Source organism: Periplaneta americana, chromosome 12 (assembly GCF_040183065.1).
Source record: "Periplaneta americana isolate PAMFEO1 chromosome 12, P.americana_PAMFEO1_priV1, whole genome shotgun sequence".
Lineage (NCBI taxonomy): Eukaryota > Metazoa > Arthropoda > Insecta > Blattodea > Blattidae > Periplaneta > Periplaneta americana.
Window position 1 is genome coordinate 128,615,549 of NC_091128.1, and position 27,813 is coordinate 128,643,361.

The 27,813-nt window shown below is 35.9% G+C and overlaps 1 protein-coding gene across 1 annotated transcript in view; it reads left to right on the forward strand.

Moving 5' to 3' along the window:
* Positions 1-19,978: 19,978 nt before the first annotated feature.
* The window catches only part of LOC138710878 (uncharacterized protein KIAA0513), a 35,101-nt gene continuing 27,266 nt past the window's right edge, over positions 19,979-27,813 (forward strand). The window contains exon 1 of the mRNA XM_069842062.1: positions 19,979-20,116. The gene's annotated coding sequence lies outside the window, so the exon portion shown is untranslated. The remainder of the gene's footprint in view (positions 20,117-27,813) is intronic.

Genomic DNA, 27,813 nt, shown 5'->3' on the forward strand with positions numbered 1-27,813 from the left:
AAAATAGGACGTTTGAGCCAGGCAATAACTTTTACAACAGCGCAAGATAATCTGCTTCGCTCATTACCCAATTTTTTTTTGCATTGCATTTATTGCATATATATTCTATGTATTTTAACACGATTCAATTGAGCATAGTTAAAATTTGAATTATAAAAAATGGATTGCTAAGCTAATGTACTTTTACTGCATACTAAATCAATACACTCTCGTTGTTCGTTAATTCTCTGAGATTAAAATGAGTGTACATAAATATTATTTTAAGAAATACAGAAAACGAATGTACAAAATAGCCTATCAAATTTTCTGTCCATAAGAAGCTATTTTAATCTTACCTGTCCTCGATTTACTCAGACGTTACTGTAATAACATTATAGCATTATGTCCATCTAGAGAAACTGCACTTTCCAATGGTGAATTAATAATTAATTATACAAATCGGTTAATTTAGCTTCTGATATTACTTCATACAAACACAGAAACATTCTCTGTAGGCTATGTTTAATAGATTTCGATTGTTGATGTCCCAAGGCCCCTGTTTCGATTGTTGTTGTCCAAGGTCCCTTATAGACAAGTCATTTGTTCTTAATTCATTGCACCTTCTTAGATGGCGTTATTTTAATTTTAAAACTCATTTATCTCATTAAATATCAGTCCTATAAAAATTTTGCATGGAATAAAACTTATAGGAAATTATTTTTAAAGAAACTCTTGTTATGTAATATTTTTTCATGAAAATCAATAATAAGCGAGATATTTCGATTTATTTAATTCAGGCCCCCTTATAACCCCCCCTTTAAATAAAGTATTTTGAATGCCATATAACCTAAAATCTAAGTTACAACGAACTTAATTTATATTCCTATTTTCATATAAATCGGTTCAGCCATTATCGCGTGAAAAGGTAACAAACATCCAGACAGACATACAAACAAAAATTTCAAAAATGCGATTTTCGGTTTCAGGGTGGTTAATTATATATATGTTAGGACCAATTATTTTTGGAAAATCGAAAATTACCAGAAAAATTTCGGCTACAGATTTATTATTAGTATAGATTTATTTATTTGCTAGCCGTACCCGTGCGCTCCGCTGCACCTGTCAGAAATAAATATAAAGTAATTACAGAATTAAAATAGGACGTTTGATCCAGGGAACATTCGTGTTTCATAGAAGGATAAATCGTTTAATATGTTACTTAATTTAAATTGCATTTAAATAATTAAAATGCGGTCATTTTGGTCCAGAGAGCAATCATTTGAAGCAATGGCAATTCCTTTAACATGTTTTTTAATTGTTATTACATGTAGCCATAGTTTAATGAAGATTGACATATCATTTAGTTTTAATGTGTATACTTTATATTACTTCCTATATGTTTCAGAAGTTACTGTAATAACATTGTAGAATTATGTCCATCTAGAGAAACTACACTTTCCAATGGTGAAATAATAATTAAACAATTAATTAGCTTCTGATATTACTTCATACAAACACAGAAACATTCTCTTAGGCTAAGTTTAATAGCTTTCGATTGTTGTTGTCCAAGGCCCCTTATAGACGAAGTCATTTGTTTTTATTTCAGTACAGCACCTTAGATGGCGTTATTGTAATTTTAAAACTCATTTATCTCATTAAATATCTGTCCTATCAAAATTTTGTATAGAATAAAACGTATCGAAAATTAGTTTTAAAGAAACTTTTGTTATGTAATATGTTTCATTAAAATCAATAATAAGCGAGATATTTCGGTTTATTTAATTCAGGCCCCCTTATAACCCTCCTTTTAAATAAAGTATTTTGAATGCCATATAGCCTAAAATCTAAGCTACAACGAACTTAATTTATATTCGAATTTTCATATAAATCGGATCAGCCATTATCGCGTGAAAAGGTAACAAACATCCAGACAGACAGACAGAGACATACAAATAAAAATTTAAAAGAGCGATTTTCGGTTTCAGGATGGTTAATTATACATGTTAACACCAATTATTTTTGGAAAATCGATAATTACCAGAAAAATTTTGGCTACAGATTTATTATTAGTACTAGCCATACCCGTGCGCTCCGCTGCACATGTTAGAAATAAATATAAAGTAATTACATAATTAAAATAGGACGTTGGATCCAGCGAACATTCGTGTTTGATGGAAGGATAAATCGTTTAATATGTTATTTAATTTAAATTGTATTAAAAAATTAAAATGCGATCATTTTGATCCAGAGACCACTCACTTGGTCATAAAAATTATTTTAGGAAATACAGGAAACGAATGCCTATCAAGTTTTCTGTGCATAAGAACCTATTTTAATCTTACCTGTCCTCGATTCACTCAGAAGTTATAGCATTATGTCCATCTAGAGAAACTACACTTTCCAATGGTAAATTAATAATTAATTATACAAATCGGTTAATTTAGCTTCCGATATTACTTCATACAAACACAGAAACATTATCTGTAGGCTATGTTTCATAGCTTTCGATTGTTGTTGTCCAAGGCCCCTTATAGACAAAGTAATTTATTTGTTATTTGATTACACCGCCTTAGATGACATTGTAATTTTGAAACTCATTTATCTCATTAAATATCAGTCCTATCAAAATTTGCATGGAATAAAACTTATCGGAAATTATTTAAAAAAAAAACTTTTGTTATGTAGCCTAATATTTTTCATGAAAATTAATAATGAGGGAGATATTCCGATTTATTTAATTCAAGCCCCCTTATAACACCCCTTTTAAATAAAATATTTTGAATGGCATATAGCCTAAATTCTAAGCTACAATGAACTTAATTTATATTCCAATTTTCATATAAATCGGATCAGCCATTATCGCGTGAAAAGGTGACAAACATCGAGACAGACAGACATACAAACAAAAATTAAAAAAAAAAAGCGATGTTCGGTTTCAGGGCGGTTAATTATATATGTTACGACCAATTATTTTTGGAAAATTGAAAATTACCAGAAAAATTTCGGTTACAGATTTATTATTAGTATAGATCAGAACACACCTTCATACATCAAATTTCTAGGACCGTAGAGAAGGACTACTGTATATTGGTAGCCGTGCTTCCGTAATGTTCGTGTCGGTGCCTGTATAAATGTTCAGCTTAAGCGTTTTTACCACGCGTTTGAATGCGGGGAGTGAAAGTTGGGCATTGACACGAAAATAGAAACACGAAAACGCGCTGTTGCTAGTTTGTAGAGTGTGTTGTGTTCTCGGAGCTTGGATTGTGTTGATCTATAGCATAACTCGTTAATTGCGAGGCGTTCCGTTTGTGTGTTCAGCAGTGCTGAATTGGAAAACAATTACAACGGTGTTTTACGTCGGACCTTGACACAGTTATGTGACTGTGCTCATGAAGGGCGGGAAGGATGTGTTATCGTCCGCCACCCGTGTACTGCACGATACCAAGTGGAAATTTCCTTGCAGGCGGAGGAAATGTAATCAGCGAAAACTATTTTTGGCATGTTAAGCATTTTAGGTTCCCATCCGCTGGATAAGGTATGATGACAACACGTTACACGCTTATTTGTTAAGAGAAATACCTATGTTGATTAGCACTTATGTAAATGTAATATTTACGGCTGTGGATTAGAAAGTGCAGCGCCAACAAACAAGTTTCTGCCTCCCCCCACCCCTCTTGGGTCATTCGAAAATTAGTGGCAAACTTAAATTAGGAATACCTACTTATCAGTAGGTAATAAAATAATAGCTGAAATTGTCTGAATATTTATTAAGAATGGAAGACAATAGACTTCCCAAAAGTAGCCTTAAACTATATGCCGAGGGGAAGAAGAGCTCGAGGACGACCCAGGAAATGCTGGAGACAACTTAGAAGCCGGAACGGGCAAATAGCCTAATCCTTGAGGCGGAGAAGAAGATACTTTTTATTTATTTATTTTATTGGGTTAATTTACGACGCTGTATCAACATCTCAGGTTATTTAGCGTCTGAATGAAATGAAGGTGATAATGCCGGTGAAATGAGCTCGTATTGTTTTGAGGGAAAACCCCGGAAAAAACCTCAACCAAGTAACTTGACCCGACCGGGATTCGAACCCGGGCCACGTGGTTTCGCGGCCAGACGTGCTGACAAAAAAGATACTTATTTATTCACAATTGACATACAGTTATCTCCACCAGTATCACGTACCCGGGTCGGCCTGGGTAGCGTAGTCGGTATAGTGTTGGTGGCCGTCTATACTCGAGGTTGCGGATTCAATCCCGGCCCAGGTCGATAGCATTTAAGTGTGTTTAAATGCGACAGGCTCATGACAGTGCATTTACTGGCATGTAAAAGAACTCCTGCGGGACGAAATTCCTGCACACCAGCGACACTGATATAACCTCTGCAGTTGCGAGCGTCGTTAAATAAACCATAATACAAATTTTTAATCACGTACCCGTCACCACATCTCTGGAAGGCGGCGGTTTCTGTCCACAGCGTCACTTTGCTGTAACATTCTCATTACTCTGCAACTGATCTCGATGGCTAAGAGAACAAAGGTTGTCTATCCAAAAAATTGAAGGAAAAAAAAGTAGTTATTGGCATTGGATGATTATCTTGGATTAATCTTCATTCTGGAAAAAAGCTAGTATGTCCTTCCTTGGAAATGCTACAAAATGATTGTTAGGTAAAATCCCATATTCTCAAAAACTTATTTTGCCATTTCCTACAGATTGTGTTTTATGGACATACAATTTTTGTATTCTTAATAGAGATGAACAACGATCGAGAAAGCAAGACTAGCAGCGCCCGAAAAGCCGAAAACCCGCACGACATTGTTCTACACGTCGCGTCGTTGACGTAAAGACTGCTTGTGAGTGTTTCGAGACGTCGAGATTGCTCACTCCCGAAGTCCCGAACGTCAAGCAGCCTTGAATCGCCACAGTTGTTTATACCAGACTAAACTTTTATCTACTTTGGCAACTATTATATATGTCTAAACAATCAAGTAGCCTATTTGAAATGTCATCTCTACTTTTCAGTGTATAATAATCCGTTCCCCAGTCTTTATTTAATTACTAGGCTCTTATTAAAAGGCTAGGAATTTTCTTTTCATATGTTTGAGATCAAGTGTGCAACCTCAAGTAAAAAGATGCAGTATTACCGTTATGTTTTATGTTTCCTAGAAATGCAACTTTATTTGAGATATTTTTTCTATTTATATAACCATAGGTAATATCATATAACCAGAACATTATGATAACTAAGATACTGTTCTGTTTTGTCTTTTTGTTTCATTTAAACATTTATAATGTTATTCAATTCAATTATGTATGTTATTCAAAGTTACGAAATAATACGAGATAATATTTGAAGGGATGAGGCCGAGGTATCGCTGTAGAATTACTTGACATCATCTTACAATAAAGGAAAACTTCTTAAAAATTCAAACCGCGACCATGCGCAGCTCCTGATCGGCAGGCAAATACGCCTATCACCTGAGCTACACTGGTGGCCTAATTTTTGGGCGCAGTGAGTGCCACACTCTTCAGCTGTTGAGCAGGAAGTCAGCCGTGTGAGAAATTGAGAATCTGCCGACAGAATCTCAGACGATATCAGGAGAAAAGTGATCAGTTCTTGCATCGTGCATCCCTCTTACAGCTCAGACTTATATCTATGCAATTTCCATATATGTATATTTTTTTTATTTGAAGAAAAGCCTGAAGGAAATCACATTTTCATCGGACGAAGCCCTGTAAACTGCTGTTGAAAATGGTTCACCTCGAGATCAAAGGCATTCTATGTGGATGGTATCATTCATCTGGTGTCACAGTGAGGGAAGTACTACGTTAACAAAATTGGCATATTTAAGGAGCAAGTTTGATTGTTTTCTTTCTACTAGCGATGGCCGGGCTTCAGTTAAAGACCTAATAAATACCGTATTACATAAGTGCAGAAACGGCTCATGTAATTATTATGAGGAGGTCATATTATTGCAATTGGAAAAATGATTCCAAAATTCCACTAGCATATTTTATATTTTGTATTTATTATTATTATTATTATTATTATTATTATTATTATTATTATTATTATTATTTATTTATTAATATTAATGTTATTTATTAGGCTATTATTATTATTATTATTATTATTATTATTATTTATAAAGGAATTTTCTGTGATAACACAGGTTTCCTCAACGAAAATATATCTTCCTTTTGCAGTTCTCTCGATCTAACCAGTCTTTATCTATCAGGTTTCTTTTCTGCATAATCATCTTCATTTCCTCTCCCCATGTGGGTTATGGTCACCTCTCTTCCTTCTTCCTACTGGTTTCCAAATTAGAGCTTCTTTATTTAATCTGTTTTCTCTTCTCATAACATATCGGTACCATCTTAGCTGCATTTCTTCTATCACTTTAAAAATATTTTTAACTGGCATTTTCTCTCTTATCGTGGTATTTATTTTTCCCCTTATTATTATTATTATTATTATTATTATTATTATTATTATTATTATTATTATGTATAAAGGAATTTTCTGTGATGACACAGGGTTCCTCAACCAAACGATATAGCCTATTCTATTTGTAGTTCTCTCGATCTAGCCAGTCTTCATCTATCAGGTTCCTTTCCTCTGTCCATGTGGGTTATGGTCACCTCTCTTCCTTCTTCCTACTGGTTTCCAAATTAGATTCTTTATTTAATCTGTTTTCTCTTCTCATAACATATCGGTACCATCTTAGCTGCATTTCTTCTATCACTTTAAAAATATTTTAACTGCCATTTTCTCTCTTATTGTGGTATTTATTTTTCCCCTTATTATTATTATTATTATTATTATTATTATTATTATTATTATTATTATTATTATTATTATTATTATTTTCCATCATCATCATCATCATCATCACCATCCTTACTATCATAGTTGGTTCATTTTTTTTTCTGTCCAAGGACAGATCTTTCACCGCAAACCCAGCATTCTCCAATCTTTCCTATTTTATGCTTTGCTCTTAGTCTCCTCATATGATCCATATATCTTAATGTCGTCTATCATCTGATATCTTCTTTTGCCCCGAATTCTTCTCCTGTTCACCATTCCTTCCAGTGCATTCTTCAGCAGACAGTTTTTCCTCATCCAGTGACCCAACCAATTCCTTTTTCTCTTTCTGATCAGCACATTAAAATTAATTAATTGATTAATTAATAGACTTTAGCTCCACGTCGCGTCGTGCAAGTCTGGTCAATAAGGTTGAAATTGCCGAAGTAAGTAGAAATGAATCCTTGAGTTAAGCAAACGTGTACCCTAATCAGACATGAGCTCTATATCTAGACAGGCAGCCTTGAGGACGACGCCGGGTACCAAGGTTCGATCGTTTATTTTAGACCACGATGAAGCGAGTACACATGCCTTAGTAGTTACACATGGAGGTAGCGGGTCTTGCTGCTGTTATTCTGTTGCCCAACAATGACGTATAAATCGCGCTGCTTCGACGTGCCGAGTGGAGTGGTTGCGAGTTCAGAATTCTGAAGTAGCCCTGCAGTGTAAAATTTATTGTGGTCGGCTTTCCTACTCGTACAATAATTTATGGGAGTGTACGACGACAATAGTGAGCGTGCATGAACCTTATTCTCAGTCGAAGGAGAGTTACTTTGCTTAGAAGCGTAATAAAACATCATAGGCCTATACAAATTATATTATAACATGTCTTGAAAATACTCAATCCAGACGCAGTGAGATATTTCTACGTTTGCATTATTTTATATTTCTGTCAGCTGTTTGTAGAAATGTACTTGATATTTATTCCAGCTCCAAGTTTTATAAGCTTTCGAGTATGAATTCGAGATTATAGGGGGGCAGTACCCCCTCCCCAAGTCAAAGTGACGTAGACTACTGTTTCTCTCTAGCATTAGGTATGAACGAAACATAATTCTGAGGAATTATAATACGTTTATTTGCAAATTAAGGCTATGAATCTCTGAAATTTCTAACTTCTACATTTTTACACCAATAGTAAAGCCATAGGTAGGGAAGTAAATCCCGTAAAGACAAAGAATATGATTATGTCTCGTGACGAGAATATTGTACGAAATGGAAGAATAAAAACTGGACATTTATCCATCGAAGAGGTGGAAAAATTCAAATAACTTAAAGCAACAGTAACAAATATAAATGGCACTCGGGAGGAAATTAAACACAGAATAAATATGGGAAATGCCTATTATTATTCGGTTGAGAAGCTTTTGTCATCTAGTCTGCTGTCAAAAAATCTGAAAGTTAGAATTTATAAAACAGTTATATTACCGGTTGCTCTGTATGGTTATGAAACTTGGACTCTCACTTTGAGAGAGGAACAGAGATTAGGGGTGTTTGAGAATAAAGTTCTTAGGAAAATATTTGGGGCTAAGAAGGGTGACGTTGCAGGAGAATGGAGAAAGTTACACAACGCAGAACTGCATGCATTGTATTCGTCACCTGACATACGTAATTAGGAACATCAATTCCAGACGTTTGAGATAGGCAGGGCATGTAGCACGTATGGGCGAATCCAGAAATGCATATAGAGTGTTAGTTGGGAGACCATAGGGAAAAATATCTTTGGGGAGGCCGAGACGTAGATGGGAAGATAGCCTAATATTAAAATGAATTTGAGGAAGGTGAGATATGATGATAGAGACTGGATTAATCTTGCTCAGGATAGGGACCGATGGCGGCCTTATGTGAGGGCGGCAATGAACCTGCGGGCTTTCTTAAAAGCCATTTGTAAGTAATATGAAACTTTTACCACATATTTCTCACAATGTGAACATGCAATACACAAATTTTTAGTTCGATATTCCAATTAGTTTACTTATAATTAATAATTTTTTTAAATACTGAATTATAATTGTCCCAATTTTCGAAGTTTATATAATTTTTCCTTAAATTTATATTTAATTTATTTCTGATAGATGTATGTAAAATATGACACATGCGTTTGATATTTCTCCAATTATTTGTTGAGAAAAAAGTATTTACCCTTTTAGTTGTTAAAAAAAATAGTCCAGGACGTTCATAACAATGCTGCGTTCCTTCCCCCTAAGTTTATCTATGGAACGTTTCTTAATTTGAGAATCCATTTTACACTCTGATATCTTATAGGCCTATATCTTGTTTTATCTTGCACAAGTTTTATTTTAAGAAACTCGAAATACTCATGATCGTGAATGCACGTGACCGTCTCAATATTGAAATGTATAACTTCGTAATCTCCGCGACTTCGAATGTGTGAATGTTGTACGATAGCTGCAACCTTGAGCTAACTCGGCGCGTCAGAACGAAACAGAACAGATATCCACCCTTTCTTAACTAAAACTAAATGAGCTATAGACTTGAGGTTTGTTTTAAAAATAACTTCCATCTTCGAAGAACATTTCTCCCACTTTCACCTCATGTACAATCAACATCAAAAAATGTTCTCCGCTGGCTGAGTTTTTCTTGTTTTCATGTAAACATTTCTGACTAAGACTGAAAAGAACGAGACATTCTTATCATTAAAATGTGACTAGTTGCAGGAAATGGGACCTAAAGTCGGATTTTTCATGTTTTTTTTTTTCAAAAAGAGGATGAAATACTGAGCATTAAAAAATCATGGTTCTAGGTGCTATAGTTTTTAATATATTACTTATTGAATGTTGATATTACATTATGTACTTTTCGAGAAAAATGCAATTAAAGTTTTCATTTTTGTTTTCTATAGTTTTTAATATATTACTTATTGAATGTTGATATTACATTATATACTTTTCGAGAAAAGTGCAATTAAAGTTTTCATTTTTGTTTTCTATAGTTTTTAATATATTACTTATTGAATATTGATATTACATTATGTACTTTTCGAGAAAAGTGCAATTAAAGTTTTCATTTTTGTTTTCTATAGTTTTTAATATATTACTTATTGAATATTGATATTACATTATGTACTTCTCGAGAAAAATACAATTAAAGTCGCATCCCGCCTAGGACTCGCGTTACGGAATGCGCGCTGGTTCGAGTCCTCATGGGGGAAGAAATTTTCTCATGAAATTTCGGCCAGTGTATGGGACCGGTGCCCACCCAGCATCGTGATGCACTTGGGGAGCTACGATAGGTAGCGAAGTCCGGTTGCGAATACCAGCTATAATGGCTGGGGGGATCATGGTGCTAACCACACGATACCTCCATTCTGGTTGGATGATCGTCCACCTCTGCTTCGGCATGTGGGCGTGAGGCCAGCAGTCGGCTGGTCGGTCTAGGCCCTTCACGGGCTGTAGGGCCACGGATTATTATTATTATTATTATTATTATTATTATTATTATAGTTTTTAATATATTACTTATTAAATATTGATATTACATTATGTACTTTTCGAGAAAAGTGCAATTAAAGTTTTCATTTTTGTTTTCTTAGCACAGTGCTTCTTAAATACCTAAATTTATTTAAGAAGCACTGTGCAAAACTACGTCCTAGTTTAGTATGTAAAAAAAAGCCTACAGGTAGCGCAAGATGTCAAAACATAGAAATGCAGTTTTTACACCGCAAATTCGTTATATCTTTCTCCTGTAAAATTTCCTTTTACGACTTCAGGTCCCTTCTCGTGCAACGGGTCACAAATGTAGATTTAAACTTACGTACGTGAAGAGTGAACTTCTCTTTACCAAGAGTAAAAAGAAAAAGTTTCTAACGGATGTAATATAGGATTTATGACGTGATATGTTTCGTGCATCGAAGATTTTGCATTTGGGGTAAATTTTCATTAGGCCTATATTGACATTTTAACCCTTAATTTCTTCGTAAGACATTTTTCATTAACGCCAACAGATGCAGCTTCAAATTCTGTACGTAACTACATATTCATGTGTTTTAAACGATTACTATATATTTTAAGAAAATGTAGCAACCTCGTTAGATTAGAAAAGGATAGCGCTTATGGTGAAATTCATGAGAAGGAAAGAGACGAATGGAGTCCATTCTCTGCTCTACTACAATTTAAGGTCCGAATACTCTTATAAAGTATGTGCTCCAAGATGGATGTACTGTAAGTAAAGTTGAACAGCGATCGTACAGTAGAGGGTCTCGTTTAGGCACAGTGAAAACGTAAACAAAGTGCAGGTAAAGTGTGGGGGGGAGGGAGGACGAGCCGTACGATAAACACGAGGGATGCACAAGGTTTTAGTTACAACATTTATGGCGGAACATTAATTGAAATTATATTCTCCAAAACAACACAAAGCAAAACAAAAAAAAAAAAAAACACAAATTGCATAACGTTATCATATACACATTTTAACAAACAAGCAATTGTAATGTTGAAATAATTCAATATAACAAATCAAACTTTGCTACTTATATGATGTTGCTTTCAAGCAGCATTTTTACGGCCATGAATTTCATTCTCTGTAGGACTAACATAATATCACCGTCTTCTGTGGCCGAATTAACAAAACTACAGTATTTTGGTTTGAAGTGACAACATTATTTCCTAAACATAATTACAGAACTGTAGTTTTGTTAATTCGTCCACAGAAGACGGTGATATTATGTTAGTCCTACAGAGAATGAAATTCATGGCCGTAAAAATGCTGCTTGAAAGCAACATCATATGGACTATTCCATACGAAATCGATCATTAAAAAACCTCGCATTTTTTTAATACTCTAATTTTTTCCCTATTTATACAAGGTGCTGAGGAGAGTGCATTTGCAAAAATATACTATCGAAAGTCAAACGGTTTTCGTATTGTTAAGCGACAAATTTAGTGTATTTTATAAAAACAAGCCTCTTTCAGCGCTCAGAACTCTGGAACCATTTACTGCAAAACATTGAACGGGAGCTCATTTTGAAGCTGACATTTGGTAGGATATGTTAAGATGTAATCCTTATTTTTATTGTATACAGAGAGACAGATAATCTGATTTTACTTACTTTTAGGCTTTTTGCCCATTTGTAAAAATGTAAAAAATATTGAGAAAAACCTTGCATTATTAAGAGAGATTCGGCAATGTTTGCTTAGTGGCTCGGCAATAAGTTTCGAGGGTATTAAATAAATTATTTTCACACGCCTGGACTTGAACGGCGCAGTACCGCGCGCACTGGCCGAGAGCAAGAAGATAAGCAAGCATTGGGAGTCATTTTACTCCTGTGTTTATAAAAACTTGTGACAAAGCTAGCCCAGCTATGCGCTACTAGACGAAACATCACGTGTTTATGTCTCCTGGCCTTGCTTGCCTCGGCTAGCTCCCGCCTCACAGTCAGCTGGTTAGTTCACGCGCGTACTATTCATTTTCTTTATTTGATATTTTCAATACTTTCTTATCAACGGTGCACCAGTAAAAAATATGCGTTTATTTGTTCTTTCAATGCGGAATCTAACCACATATTTTAAAAATATTTTTTTCGTGGGCAAAGGCGTCTTAATGAAGAAAAATCTATATTTCTCCATTTCCATAAAAAGTAAGAAAAACTGTTTACATGTCAATATAAACTTTAATTTCTCAGCATCAAAATAAACCATGATTTTGATCATTGGGTGAAAGGGTTTCGGAGCCACAACAGTTTAAAGTTGCTAATTTTATGAAAATACGATAAATTTAAATATTTTTAATTTAAACACTGTGAAGTTCTGATGCCTCAAACTTTACACAAAGCATTGTATCACAGTTGTCAACGGACAGAAAAAGTTTCATTGTATTTAAAAATTGCAAGGTCAATTTTCTCTATATTTCGGCCGATTTGAGATGGAATAGTCCATATAAGTAGCAAAATTTGATTTGTTATATTGAATTATTCCAACGTTACAATTGCTTGTTTGTTAAAATGTGTATATGATAACGTTATGCAATTCGTGTTCTTTTGTTTTGTGTGTTTTTGGAAAATATAATTACAATTGTCCACACCTGTGGAGTAACGGTCAGCGCGTCTGGCCGCGAAACCAGGTGGCCCGGGTTCGAATCCGGTCGGGGCAAGTTACTTGATTGAAATTTTTTCCGGGGTTTTCCCTCAACCCAATACGAGCAAATGCTGGGTAACTTTCGGTGCTGGACACCGGACTCATTTCACCGGCATTATCACCTTCATAGGCTATCATTCAGACGCTAGATAACCTAGATGTTGATACAGCGTCGTAAAATAACCCAATAAAATAAAAAAATAATAATTTCAATTAATGTTCCGCCATAAATGTAACTAAAACCTTGTGCATCCCTCGTGTTTATCGTACGGCTCGTCCTCCCCCCCCCCACACTTTACCTGCACTTTGTTTACGTTTTCACTGTGCCTAAACGAGACGCTCTACAGTACGTGAAAATTGCAGTTCTTCGTGGCAGAAATGCTCGTCAGTGTCATTCTGAGCTACGAATAGCATTTGGGTGATAGTGTTTTGCCTTATGGAACTGTTGCACGTTGGGTGGAGGCCTTCAAACGTGGACGCGTAGCAACTTACTGTTGACCTGCCGCGCAGTGGACGTCCCGAGTCCGCTCACACAGTTGTGCACGTGCCTGTTATCGAACAGTGCTTAACAGATGAAAGGCGTTGGACTGTGGAGGAATTATCATCACATGCTGGTATTCCTGCATCGACAGTATTCCGCATTTTACGAGAGAACTTTCAAATGCGCAAGGTTTGTGAAAAGTAGGTGCCACTCAGTTAACGGGGGTACAGAAATGGACTCGATACGAGACATGCCATATCCGTATGGAACGGTTTCAACGTGAAGGAAACGACATGTTGAATCGAATTATTGCAATGGATCAAACCTGGGCTCGAGAGTATGAACCTGAACTAAAGCGTCAGTCAAATGAATATCGTCACCCTGGTTCACCACGAAGACACAAGTTTCGACAGAATCTATCGCCCACAAAGATCATGATCATTTTGGCATATGATGGCCAATGTGTTCTGGAGTGTCATTCTGTTCGTGAGGGCAAAGCTATCAATCCCCAATACTATAGAACATTCCTGATGTACCATCTGCGTCGTACAATTAGGAGGACACGTCCAACACTGCTGGACAATGCCATAATCCTCCATGATAACGCAACAGCCACACTGAAGCTCCTGTCAGGAACCTTTTGTAGCGGTGGGGGGGGGGGGGAGATCTTGGAACATCCTCCCTACTCGCCTGAGCTCAGTCCATACGACTTTGATTTCATTCCGCAATTGAAGCCGCTGGGTGGAAAGCGGTTTGTAAACAGGAAGTACATCTTTAACAACGGTTCGACGAGAGGTGGTGCACATAAATGAATCGCACACAGCCGATGGTATTCAACGCCTACATTATGGTTGGCAAAGATATGTGAAGCCTTGAGGGATTATTTTGAAGGGTTTTAGCTGTGAGTAATGAACCTTGTTTTCTTTTGTGCAGTATAAAACAATGATTTCTATTTACGCATCTGTCAATTTCCCTTACCCATTGCCTCCTGTACCCGGACCCAATTTGATACTAGCATTGCGAAGCACATTCCAGTGACCTTCAATCACATATAGTGAATTTCTATTCTTGCAGCTTTATTGGCTGATATAATATAGTTGCCATGACATATGAAATGACCCTCGTATACATTATATGTGCTAGAAATTTCCATTTTACGCATGTGGGCGCATTCGTTTGCTCACGATAATAGGCCTAGGTATTTTTGAATTTGCTTATGATTCTAATGTGCCCTCTCCGTCTATGCTTCTAAGGCTACGCTGATATTTGGTTGGGCTTTTTCGAGGTTTTCTCCAACTGTAAGATGAATGTCAGCCACCGGCGTGGCTCAATCGGTTAAGGCGCTTGCCTGCCGGTCTGAAGTTGCGCTCGGGCGCGGGTTCGATCCCCGCTTGGGCTGATTACCTGGTTGGGTTTTTTCCGAGGTTTTCCCCAACCGCAAGGTGAATTCCAGGTAATCTATGGCGAATCTTCGGCCTCATCTCGCCAAGTATCATCTCGCTATCATCAATCTCATCGACGCTAAATAACTTCGTAGTTGATACAGCGTTGTTAAATAACCAACTTAAAAAAGGATGAATGTCAGGTAATTCCATGACGAATCCTTGGTCTTAATTCACGAAATGTCATCTCACTATCACCAAATTTATCGAAGCTTGATAATGTAGTTGATACAGCGTCATTAAATAACCGACTAAAAAGAAATATTATACAAATTAATAGTATAGCTTGTGTAGGCGTATTATGTCAACATGAAAGAAGCACATCGTTCTCGTCACGTACACTTAGAAAGTGCCATTTTAGTGACTCGGTTCACGACGATCGCGGACCCAAGTTCGAATCCCGGCTTTGGCGGAGTTGTGTTTGCGGTGCACAAAGCTAAGATTGTGAAGGTTTTCTCGAGGTTTTCCGTTTTTCCCTCGCCATTCCAACATTCTCCAAAATTCCCCTTTCAATATCATCTTCATCTCGAAGAATAGGGCACCACCTGTGTTTCCTTGACGCCAAATCCATTGTCCATCATGATGGATGTTTCTCTCAGTTTCCAAAATATTTGTATATGGCAGTGATCGTAGATCCTAGCTGACTCATACATCATAAAAGGCACTGAAGCCTCCTAGGTCCTTTCTTGCCTGACGAGGAGATGACAACTCATGTAAATTTGTGAAGTACAGTCTGCGTCACCATTTTTGGCGTGTAAAAAAAGTAAGGGGAACGTTAAGTGAGAGTGTTTTACATTTTCCGCAGTCAGTCTGACAACTGTGTTTGGCAAATGGCTGATGTGACGTGTATAGGAAGTGGTACCATTCTCAGCTGCACTAGCAACATGCTCACAAACTGGGCATTTCATATCTAGAACACACGCCAAAAACGCTGGCGCCAGCTGTACGGCAGATGATTTCCAGAATTATAATATACGAATTTGATGGCTGGACAGAAATGAGCAGTGTGGCGGATAGTGGAGCCAGCTTAGCAGGCAGCACAATCGACACGCAACTCTTGCCATTACGGTTGCAGAAAAAGCCTACTTGAACAGTTGTCTTCAGAAATGCTCCATGATAATAATCATCTACCTGTCAAATAATAGGCCTTGTGACCTGTTACGTTCTCCTGCCATCTTTAGAATGGTCAACCGACAAATCTTCTTTCTATGCCTTCCCTATGAACAAAAAAAAAATCGAAATTTTAGGGTTTTTTTTTCTATTATAAGTAGGCTGTACCGTTTTTCTAAACTTTTGACTTAATATCATGAACAATCACGTTATCATTAACTGCAAATTCATAAACTTTTTTAGTTGTGATTATTGTAATGAGATGATTGTGAAGTTTTATTCATAACTAAGGTATTTTCAATAATTTGTAGTTCAAGAGTCGTCGATGGTACGGAAACTCTTGTTCTTAGGTTCTTGTCCATTAAAAGTTGAGCAGGTCAATAAAGTAACCCAGCTACAGTGGAATTTCAATAATTTAATAAGTAATTGTTAAAAATCTTCCTCATTATATGCACTTTCCTTAATATATCCTTTGCTGTGCCAACTACTCTTTCTGCTAAAGCATTACTCTTATGGTAATGAGGACTTGCAGTTCTTTTTTTTTTCTTATATAATTAAGTAAACTTTATTGTGCAGAAATAAGTACATTATAGTTGTGCTTGACTGGAACGGAAAAAAAGGAGAAAATAACTTATAGTTCTGACATAAAAATTCCAGTCTTTGGCAAAGCTTAAAAATTCAAAAGAGCTAAATGGATTATTATCTGCAATTAAGACTTTCAGGTTCCAAATCTTGAAAAAAATGGTTTTAATCCTATTACCGCGCTGCTAGATTTGCTTTTAATTGGAATCACTTGAAACCGTTTGGACTAGGCTATTAGTGAACTAAGACAATACAGTAATTTTGGGATAACTCGGTAATATTAGCTGCAACTTTGTATAGAGGAATATCATCTGACTAAAGATCTTCTTTAATTTCATAGGAACCCTTCTTTCAGGACACACTTAAGGAATGGAACCATCTTCTTATTTCAGTAACTTACATATTGGCAAGGAAAGACCCTGTCCTGCCCAATAAGTACTTGTTAACACTATGTTTAGAACACATTTTACACTTCGCAATTAACTTGTGACTGCAACATTATCTGCTTAATTTCCTCGGATTTGGTTTCGGATATAGAAATAATTAACAACAGAATTCAGCCAACAAACAAGCTAGTCTGAACCATGGTCATCTGACTAACGTAGGTTCTAATGGATGTTTTAATTGACTACCTGCATAGAGCAGTCCGCATACTATGACCTCACATCTGTTTCAAAATGCCTCCAGGAAAAAAATAAAATAAAATACATACAGTCTTAGAAAAAAGTTTTATCGCACAGATACTCTTAAGCCTTGGTTTTTCTGAACCGACGCATGCGACGTGCGAGTGGCATGGTTTCTATAACTATGCGAGATCTCCGCACCTCGCAATTATAGACTATCTTTCGTGTAGTCCGGGTTTGTGCGAGGCGGGCCTCGCACCTCGCACGTCGCATGCGTCGGTTCAGAAAAATCAAGGCTTAGCAAGTCCCAGAAAGGAGACAGTGCACATGATCAGAGGACAAGCGACCTGGTTTACTAGAGAATAATAATAATAATTTATTTATTTAATCTGGCAGAGCTAAGGCCAGTAGGCCTTCTCTTCCGCCCAGCCAGACTCTAATTCTAATTGAATACAATTGCTTACATAGTTATTACATTAATATATAGACCATAAAACAATATAAAAGTAAATAATGAAAGTTGGATAAGTAATGTTAGTGTGACAATAATAATCATTGGTAAGAAATAGTTATAATAATAATAATAATAATAATAATAATAATAATAATGGGATAATTTAGATATTTATCTGTGATATATATAACCATTAAACATTGAGAAACCTGAAACAGCTATTATTGTTAACAAGAATTGTTAGAAAAATATTTCGTTAGCCTATTCTTAAATTGGTTTGATATCTGACAGTCCCTGACATTACTCGGTAGGGAAGGGTTAGTTTAGGTAATAAAATTAGTTTTGTTTCGTTGTATGTCTGATCATGCACATTGGCTCCTTTTTGGGACTTATAAGTTTTGTCGCATAGATACTTTATAAGACTTTATTATTACTTGCAGTACAAAGTAGCTTACTTTTATCCCTTATTAAAAAAATCGTAGACACTAAGTAGAAAAAAAAATACAGTGCATGTTTCCAATGAGTATCTTGAACGATGTAGGCCTACAAATTCGTGTCGCGTCCGTGACTCAAGCGCTAGCGCGCTCGTATTCCATCCAGGCGGTCCGTGTTCGATTCCCGTCCAGGTCGTTATGGAAATCGTAGATTTTCGATGATGATATGGGAAGGGCTTGTGGCTTTGGGACCTGAGGCTTATTAGGTACTGGTCTAAGGATGATACCTGACTGAGGCCTAAAACAGAATGGTCCACTTGTCAGCATCGGATTCACAAATGCCAAGGCCACCTGTCAGACTTGGACAGTCATCGCATATATGGGACGCAGAATGGGCCAAAGTAAGTCTTACGTGCGAGGAAAAGTCAAACTAAGACTCAAAATTCGTGACGTGTAGCACCTCTTATCACAAGGTCGCATTTAGTTTGTAACGTTGGAAATACTCTCCTACTCTCCATGAAAACGATACTGTACGAATAAAGTAACATGTTATTTGCATACCAAATATGAATAAACTGAAAAAAAAATCGTGCCAGTTGTCGTGACATAGTCTTAAAACTGAACACGGAATGAAGTTTGCAGTCTTACCAATAAAGTTCCTTTTACCTGTAAAACCTATTAATAGATTCGTTGGTTATTCCTATGTGTGTATACAGTTATATTATGCATACAGTATAAGGCAATTGTAGTAATGTCACAAAGGGAAACTTCATTATGCTAGAACAGGTGTTTTTTAAGTAGGTTATTTTACGACGCTTTATCAACATCTTTGGTTATTTAGCGTCTGAATGAAATGAAGGTGATAATGCCGGTGAAATGAGTCCGGGGTCCAACACCAAAAGTTACCCAGCATTTCCTCATATTGGGTTGAGGGAGAAAAACCTCAACCAGGTAACTTGCCCCGACCGGGAATCGAATCCGAGCCACCGGACCACCTGGTTTCGCGGCCAGACGCGTTAACCGGAATAGATGTTCCATACTCAGTATTTAAATGGGATTTAGCTATTTATTTGTTTATTAATTAATTAATTTATTTATTTATTTATTTATTTACTTATATATTTATTTGGTCGTAGTCGTGATTGTATTATTGGTGGTCGAGGTGGTGATCATAGTGGTAGTGGTGATCGTGGTCGTAATCATTGGTGGTTAGTAGTAGTAGTAGTAGTAGTAGTAGTAGTAGTAGTAGTAGGATATATTTTAATGCTAGAAGATGTGTTGTATTTTAGTACCATCATATAAACGAAAATCAGATTGGGCAATAAATAAATCAATAATACGTGCGGAGACTGGGTATGTAACTTTTTCTAATAATTTTACCGTTCTTTACTTCATCTCCGTCTTTCGGAGTTTGTGTCATGAGATTTTATGGTCTAGAAAATCGACAGACCTAATCAGATTGCTTTCATTTATATACTGCGAACTAACATAAAAATTTCGCTTTTGGCACGTTTTCCTTCCGTAAATAGTACTCTATTGCTATTAGTTTTATGGGTTGTGTGAATACGCTCCCCTGGACCATTAAGAACAGGGACTTATCCGGGAACGTCTTGCTTATACAATGTATGTTAGGTTTTCCGATGCCGCAATGCTGTTGTCGTGGTAACCGTGACGTCGCATATAGCGCCCAATCGAATTTCAGAGTCAGGTCGCTGTTCAGGAAAGCACGCTTGCTCCGGCACGTTAGCCCAGTTGTCAGACAGGGACAGTATCGAGTGAGTCGCTTGGGGAAGCTAGGTCGTAGTACATCGATACGAAACTGGCTCGTGGGTGGCTAGCTAGCTGGCCTCTTGCACTTAATTCCCTGTAAATGAGGTTCACAAAAGTGTCATTCTTAAGTGTGTGTATCATGTGCTAATCACCGGTGAATTACTTCGTTAGCTACCAGCGATTTATACGGATATTGATCTTGTGTTGTTTTCGTTTGAATCAGCTGATGTCAGTGTGCCGGTACTTGTGACAAGCGAGTGGTTCGTGACTATAAGAAACTTTGGAAAGTATGTTATATTTTTACTTTATTTATTCCATATATTATACTTTTATCTTATTATTTACTGTATAATGCACGTTTCATTGCATGCCATTTCGAATATTTCGATGTATTCAAATTAAACTAGTTAAGTTGTCGTTATTTTCTTACTATAGAGAGCTGTAGTATTATTATTATTATTATTACTATTATTATTATTATTATTATTATTATTATTATTATTATTATTATTACTTATTCGATTGAGAAGCTTTTATCATCCAGTCTGCTGTCAAAAAATCTGAAAGTTAGAATTTATAAAACAGTTATATTACCGGTTGTTCTTTATGGTTGTGAAACTTGGACTCTCACTTTGAGAGAGGAACATAGGTTAAGGGTGTTTGAGAATAAGGTGCTTAGGAAAATATTTGGGGCTAAGAGGGATGAAGTTACAGGAGAATGGAGAAAGTTACACAACACAGAACTGCACGCATTGTATTCTTCACCTGACATAATTAGGAACGTTAAATCCAGACGTTTGAGATGGGCAAGGCATGTAGCACGTATGGGCGAATCCAGAAATGAATATAGAGTGTTAGTTGGGAGGCCGGAGGGAAAAAGACCTTTAGGGAGACCGAGACGTAGATGGGAGGATAATATTAAAATGGATTTGAGGGAGGTGGGAGATGATGATAGAGAATGGATTAATCTTGCTCAGGATAGGGACCGATGGCGGGCTTATGTGAGGGTGGCAATGAACCGGGTTCCTTAAAAGCCAGTAAGTAAGTATTAGTAAACACAAGGGCTTTACAGATTTGACGATTGCAAGAAATACCTACTGCATGAGTATTTCTTAGTTCTCAATACGATGTGGAGGCCAGGTGTCGTGTTAACGCCATATCATTATGAGTCCTACTATATTCGTTTAGTGTCGCATGGAAAAATTCCAAATACAGCCTTAGAGGATATCCTACTCAAAATATGAACATGCTATACTGATGTTGATAAAGATTATTATTATTATTATTATTATTATTATTATTATTATTATTATTATTAATATCATTATTATAATTAAATCACAAATAATAGTTTAATAACTCTGTTAAAACACAAAACATTTCAAATAATCATTCATAAATTTACTTCAAAATCGAAAATAAAAACTGAGTTATGAAGGATTGTTTTTTTTTAATATAAATGCATGTTTCTCAGTACAAGATAATAAGTCACAGTTGTGTCTTAAAGATTATCTCCTACTTCTGTCGGAAGGAAAAAGAAAAAAAAAATTGTGAGGAAATATCTTGCATTTGTTTAATTTTGAAGTGTAAAAATGCAATTTAATAAATATAATTGTAAATTAATGTAGGGCTATGCTAGATTAAATTGAAGTTGAAAAAGGTCACCGGCGTAGCTCAGTTAGCAGAGGCGTTTGGCTCTTGTTCGTAGTTATATTCGGGCGTGAGTTCGATTCCTGCTCAAATTGATTACCTGGATGGTTTTTTCTTTCCGTTCGACGAATGTTTGGTTATCTATAGCGAATCCTCAGCATCATCTCGCTATCACTAATTTCATCGATGCTAAATGAAGGGTTCAGAGCCATAATGGGCCAAACGCCATTTATTAAAAACGGAGAAAGCAAGGGTTAAAGTTAAGTGAATACCGTAGTTTAATGAAGATTGACATATCATTTAGTTTGAATGTGTATAGGTACTTTATATTACTTGCTATGTGTTTCCATTGAATTGTGGTAATAACTTCATTTTAACCCTTGTTTTCTAAGGGTTTAGTAAATGGCGCATGGCCCACTATGGTTCTGAACCTTTCAAATAACGTAATAGTTGACACAGCGTCGTTAAATAGCCTATTAAAAGTGAAGTAAAGAAGAACTTTGTTAATATTTCATAGGTGTTGAGATCTGTATAAGGGTAAGTGTCGGAATGAATAGTGTTCGATGGAGGTTTCAAATGGATTCATTTTTTATAGTTCTGTTACTTTTAGCCACTAGCGTTGTATAGGTGGATTTAAGGGTGTTCACATCGGACTTGAAGGTTATAATTACTACAAATTAAAACGTGTAAAATTTTTCGCACGCTTATCTTATCACGTCTTATCGCATTAATTTTCCGCTTCTCATAACCTGTTGTTACAGTTAATTCTGTGCCATATCCATACAATACCTAGAATGTTTTTATAAAATTTAACCGCGTAATTCCCAGGATTACAGTGAAACTAGTCTCCATATTTACTGATTCTTTCTATTTTGGCGCCCTCGTATTAGGGTTATCTTGTTTACTTTACCTTGCTTCTCTACCAAGACACTTGGTTAATGTTGTAAGTTTCCTGATTGTAGCCCTAAAAGTGTGGTTCGTATCCGAGTCCTCTTTCTTTATTCAGCTTACATTCGTGCAAATAATAATAATAATAATAATAATAATAATAATAATAATAATAATGATAATGATGATAATGATGATAATGATGATAATGATGATAATAATAATAATAATAATAATAATAATAATAATAATAATAATAATAATATAGAAAATCGGCGTTTTCAAGTCAACCACACGACGGCAATCTTCTCTCCAAAATCTTCTCCACTAAAATGTTAGCCATTTTGTTAAAATAATGAGAAAAATATTAAAGGCGGACTACCGATTTTTACTGCCCGCGCGGCGAAACTTCAGGTCTAATGTGTGAAAATAATTGCCTAACACAGCGTTTCTCAAACTTTTTCGAAGTGGGGACCACTTTTTTAAGTAAGAACAGTTCCGCGGACCACCTTACTCTTGTTCCCTTCGAAAGCAAATTTATAACTTTTGTAGCATATTTTAATACCAGTATACTTATATTTTAAAATAGAATTAATTAAGTAAAAGTAATTAAATTAATTTTATATTAGTGTTAACTAATTAAGTTAATGTTAATAGAAGAAAATTCATTTCTTTTTTTAATAATTCAAGGTATTAGAATTTGGATAATCTTTAACTAATTAACTAAAAAAATTAATAAATATTGGTACTCGCATTAATGAGATGGATGAGCCTGCCGAGTCTTGCACAGTTGTTCTATACTTGGATGTATGCTGGTAAGTTTAAGTCGTAGATCGTCACATACATAAGTCGATTTCGGTACTTTGTTTTTATTAGAGTTAGTGATGAAAATCTTTTCTCTTACAGATGCGTAGAAGCAAACTGAATTATAATCTCTAAAGCAACATTGTACAGTTCACTGTATTCTCTTTTCATTTGTGATGAAGTCCAGAAATTAACCATATCTTCCGCTTCGAATTTCATTTTAAGTCTGGTGTCATTCCAGAGTTCAATTAACTGATTTCTTTCACTCAATGAAAGTTTGTTATTTTCAATATCGCAATGAAAGGGATCATGAACCCATGAAAATTCGTCATATTAACTTGGAAAATAAATTTCAAATTGTGATCTCAGAGTTGTATTATTGGTGTACTACGTACAGTACGTGACCATTTCAATGTGAAGACTGGGTTTCGGCAAAACTATTAAGTCATAAATACATGAAAAGGTTCGGTCCTCTGTTATGAATTCGGGTGGTCCCTGGCTCGGTTACATGCGCCATATGTGCAGGGAAAAGATGGCGAGAAACACCACGTTCATAGCGCTTTAAATCCCTCTTTTGTTGTTAAGAGTAGAGTGGGAAATCGGTAAACAGGTAGGGTAATAAATTTCATTAAATGTCAATATTGGGAGAAAAAGTGAAAGGCGATTGCCATGTGTCATTTTCAGACTCCGAGATTTTCAGCTATAGTGTGATACGCAATTCGTCTGAATTTTATTTTTTCTTCTGTCTTTTTTGAAGGACCACAAGGGCAGACTTCGAGGACCACAGATGGTCCGCGGACCATAGTTTGAGAAGCGCTGGCCTAACATGAGTACACAAATGTTTTTCTCGTGTAATAGCAGGGCGCTTAACTTGCCGTTATTCGCCTAGTCTTTACAAGAGTGGCTCATAGATGTTGCTACAGTGTCGTGAAGCAAGGACCATTTAGTTTGTCGGAGACTAACCAGAGTGTATCACAGACTGTGGGTAATTAATTGAAGGGTTCAGAACCATAGTGGGCCAAGCGCCATTTACTAAAATCGTAGAAAACAAGGGTTAAAATGAAGTTATTACCATAATTCAATGGAAATATATAGCAAGTAATATAAAGTATACACATTCAAACTAAATGATACGTCAATCTTCATTAAACTATGGTATTCACTTAACTTTAATCCTTGCTTTCTCCGTTTTTAATAAATGGCGCTTGGCCCACTATGGCTCTGAACCCTTCAAGTATGAAGATGGAAAATTGTTGGGATGTCAAAATTAAACCGGAGTATTCGGAGAAAACCCCTGTGTTGCCCGGACCACGGTCTTGTCCAGCACAAGTTAAAAATTCAGGCTGGATCGACCAGTGCTTGAACCCGGGTCCTAGTTTATAAACTGAGCGCGCTAGCACTGAGCCACTGTGGCGGTTTTATTACATTTAGATTTAGATTTATTTAATAATATATACATAAAAAAACGCTACGTGAAAGTACCCCGAAAGAGCAAAGCTCGTGTTCGGGAACAGTTCCGTTTTGATAGAAAGACTTGAAAATGACATACAATTTTACATTGTTCACCAAACATAGTTATTTTTTCTTAATTAAAATTTAAGATTCTGATTAGGCCTACACAGATTATTCATACCGGTAATTCACAAAAATAGAAATCTCCACTGTTCCTAAAATAAAATTTTAAATTCTTGCACTAAGATCACATTCTCAAGAAGAGTAGACAAAATACTTAAGAAAAAAGGTCATATAAAGATGATAATAAAATTAGTAATAATTAGACTTCGTGGAATTGCCACGAGAATCGTAAGGTTTACTACGCACGCGGTGTAGACTGTATGAGAAAGGGGCGTGCAACGGATGGAGTATGCCTCTAATGTAAGCACTGAACAGTATACTACGGTTACAATAAAAACTGCATCCTGCATTCAAGAAATATAATGAATGATCATTGAAGTAGGAAACTTCTAAACATGTAAATACACAATTATTTTATAGTGACATATATTAACTCTTAAAATTTAATGTAATTATACTCGCATCATTCTTGAATATGTGCATTGCAGTGAAGAGTTACGTACATTTTGAGCGACTCCAAAATGAACCTCCTCCGATGGTCACTCAAACAGTTTTTATATTGGGAAATTGTATGTTCAACAACACACGATGTAATACGTACATATTTGAAGAACGGAAAGTCACTACTTTTTAGTACACCAACTTCAGACGTCTTGTCGTGATCTGATGGTACATCATTTATAATACGAAGTTGTGAATAGGCAGAATTTTTAGCAATAACGTTTCTCAACTTATATTTCATTTTTCTGAAATTAGTTAATTGTTATTTTGGATAGCGGTTTGTGATACTTTATACACTATATTAAGAGCTTCTGAGAGTTGTAGTTTAGACGATTCTAACAGGGTGATGCTTTTGGACACGATTTTAAAATTAGAATCAATGAACAGAATATCTTCCAATAGCTGTTCAGAACGCAATGATTTTACAGCTGCAACAGCGGAACTGTCTGTACTATCCAATGCATCAATTACCTCCATTATTTTGCCGTAATGTTCTGCATAATAATTAACAGTATCCAACCACGTTCCCCAACGGGTCAAGAATGGCTGCGGGGGTAAGGGTATTCCAGGGGCAATTATTTGGAACAGCAACACTCTCATTGTAGTATGTTTGATTGAATTCTTGTCTGCACTGAACAAATGTTAAGCTTTGACTATTCCAACCACAGTAATGCAAAAACAAGTGCTTACATAGGTATACATTAGCTGTAGCTGCTCTATCTATTTGGACCGGTCACAACTCTTAACATGAACTGCTTATGCTACGAGACCGGGCGGTCGCTCACCTCCTCTATACTACCGTACATCGGCAACCTGATTGCATGCTGCGTGTGGCAATTCAACGAAGTCTAGTAATAATAATACTAATACCCATTTCAGTTTGGTTGATAGGCCTTCCCCTCTACTTACACTCTCAAGCATCAGTGAAGGGGAAGATGCTAGTATCCATCTTACTAACGTTCGACTAATTGACTTTTAACATAGTGAAAAATTATATTATTAAAAATGTTTACTGATAAACTATATTTAGAAAGTCTATACTAAGCGTTTATATTTTATTTTATTGCTGTTTATATCAACTGGCACATTAAAAAGCTACTGAGAGCAGAAGATAAATGTTTCCTCCACTGATAGTTGCTACTCTACAGCATATACATTGGGACAATCTGCACTGTGACACTCCCCCTGACTTTATAATACAAACTAACATTCCTTACTATAATTATTAGTTGAAATATTGTAAGAACGACACTAAAATATACTCAGTCATGTAATTGTCAAACATCTGTGTCACTGTATTTTATATCCACTTATGTACTTTATTTAATATTATATTTTCTTGTGTGTACAACTTGGGGGGTGCAGGTATAAGAGATAACAGCTACCGCCCTGTTACTGACGAACTCAGGGCAAGTAGAAGGGGAAAGAAATGCTTTCGCATCCTCTCAACTTGTATGAAATGTCGTTTAGTAATAACTGAGTGAAAAAAAAGAGATGATGTTGAGATTGGTGGATTAATATTAACTTATTATTAGTAGTATAATTATTATAGGTCATGTTGATATAGTAACCAAGATAAGATAGAAAAAAATATACTTAGGATAGAAATAAATGTGCATATAATATGTATTCGTCTCTGTACGGACAATGACCACATAAGACCAATGTCCTTTTCTGGACGTATAAAAACCCTAGAAATAATACTACGAAAATAAAACAAATTCCCAGTTCTTCTCCTGCAAAATAGAATCATAAAATTTTAAGAGAGAAAAATTGTTTGTAGACATAGGTTGGCAAAATTTTTTAGTATTATAGCGTAGGCCTATTGGTTGTTAACTAAACCAGTTTAGTTCTAATATCGCTATCTTGTCAGCTGTAAACATTATGAATGAGACTGCTATTCGTTGTTGCATGACAGACTTATCACTCTTTTTTCATAAACGATATGAATTTTATCAGGCGCGCAACAAAATATGAACAGCAAAGAATACATGACCTACATTCGTTTGTAGGAAGCGTCCTGTGAATCTCTGAGAATTGAAACACAAAGTTTTATATGACCTTGTTGCTCATTTTCCCAGCCTTGAGCTATTATATAGTCGTAGTTATTAGGTAGGTTTATTCCAGCAAGCCATTCAGAACGCGTTATGAATTAATACTGAACGTTTTTCGACGCATGCATTAGCTAAATACGTTCTCAGAACTAGTTCGGGATTTTACGTTGTTGGAATGTTTCTTGAACTGTTCAATCGTGATTAACGCTTCAGTGTTATGTTATGACGTATCCACATGGTTCAGTACGCTGTGCTAAGATGTTACCCGATAACTAGGGTTACTGGAGTGGCTGTTAATTTCTTGATGCTGGGCGAGATGCAAACCCATGCAAATTGGTAGGCGTGTGCCTTTGCTTCATTAGCAGCCATGTGAACTGCTTAACCAGAGAGAGAAGAGAGTTCGATGAGGCTAAGCGTTCGGTCAAATGTTTACTTATTTAAAAAAAATAGTATAATCCTGTTTAGTTGAGGGAAAACGTAACTTGTGTATTATATGGGCTATTCCATATTAA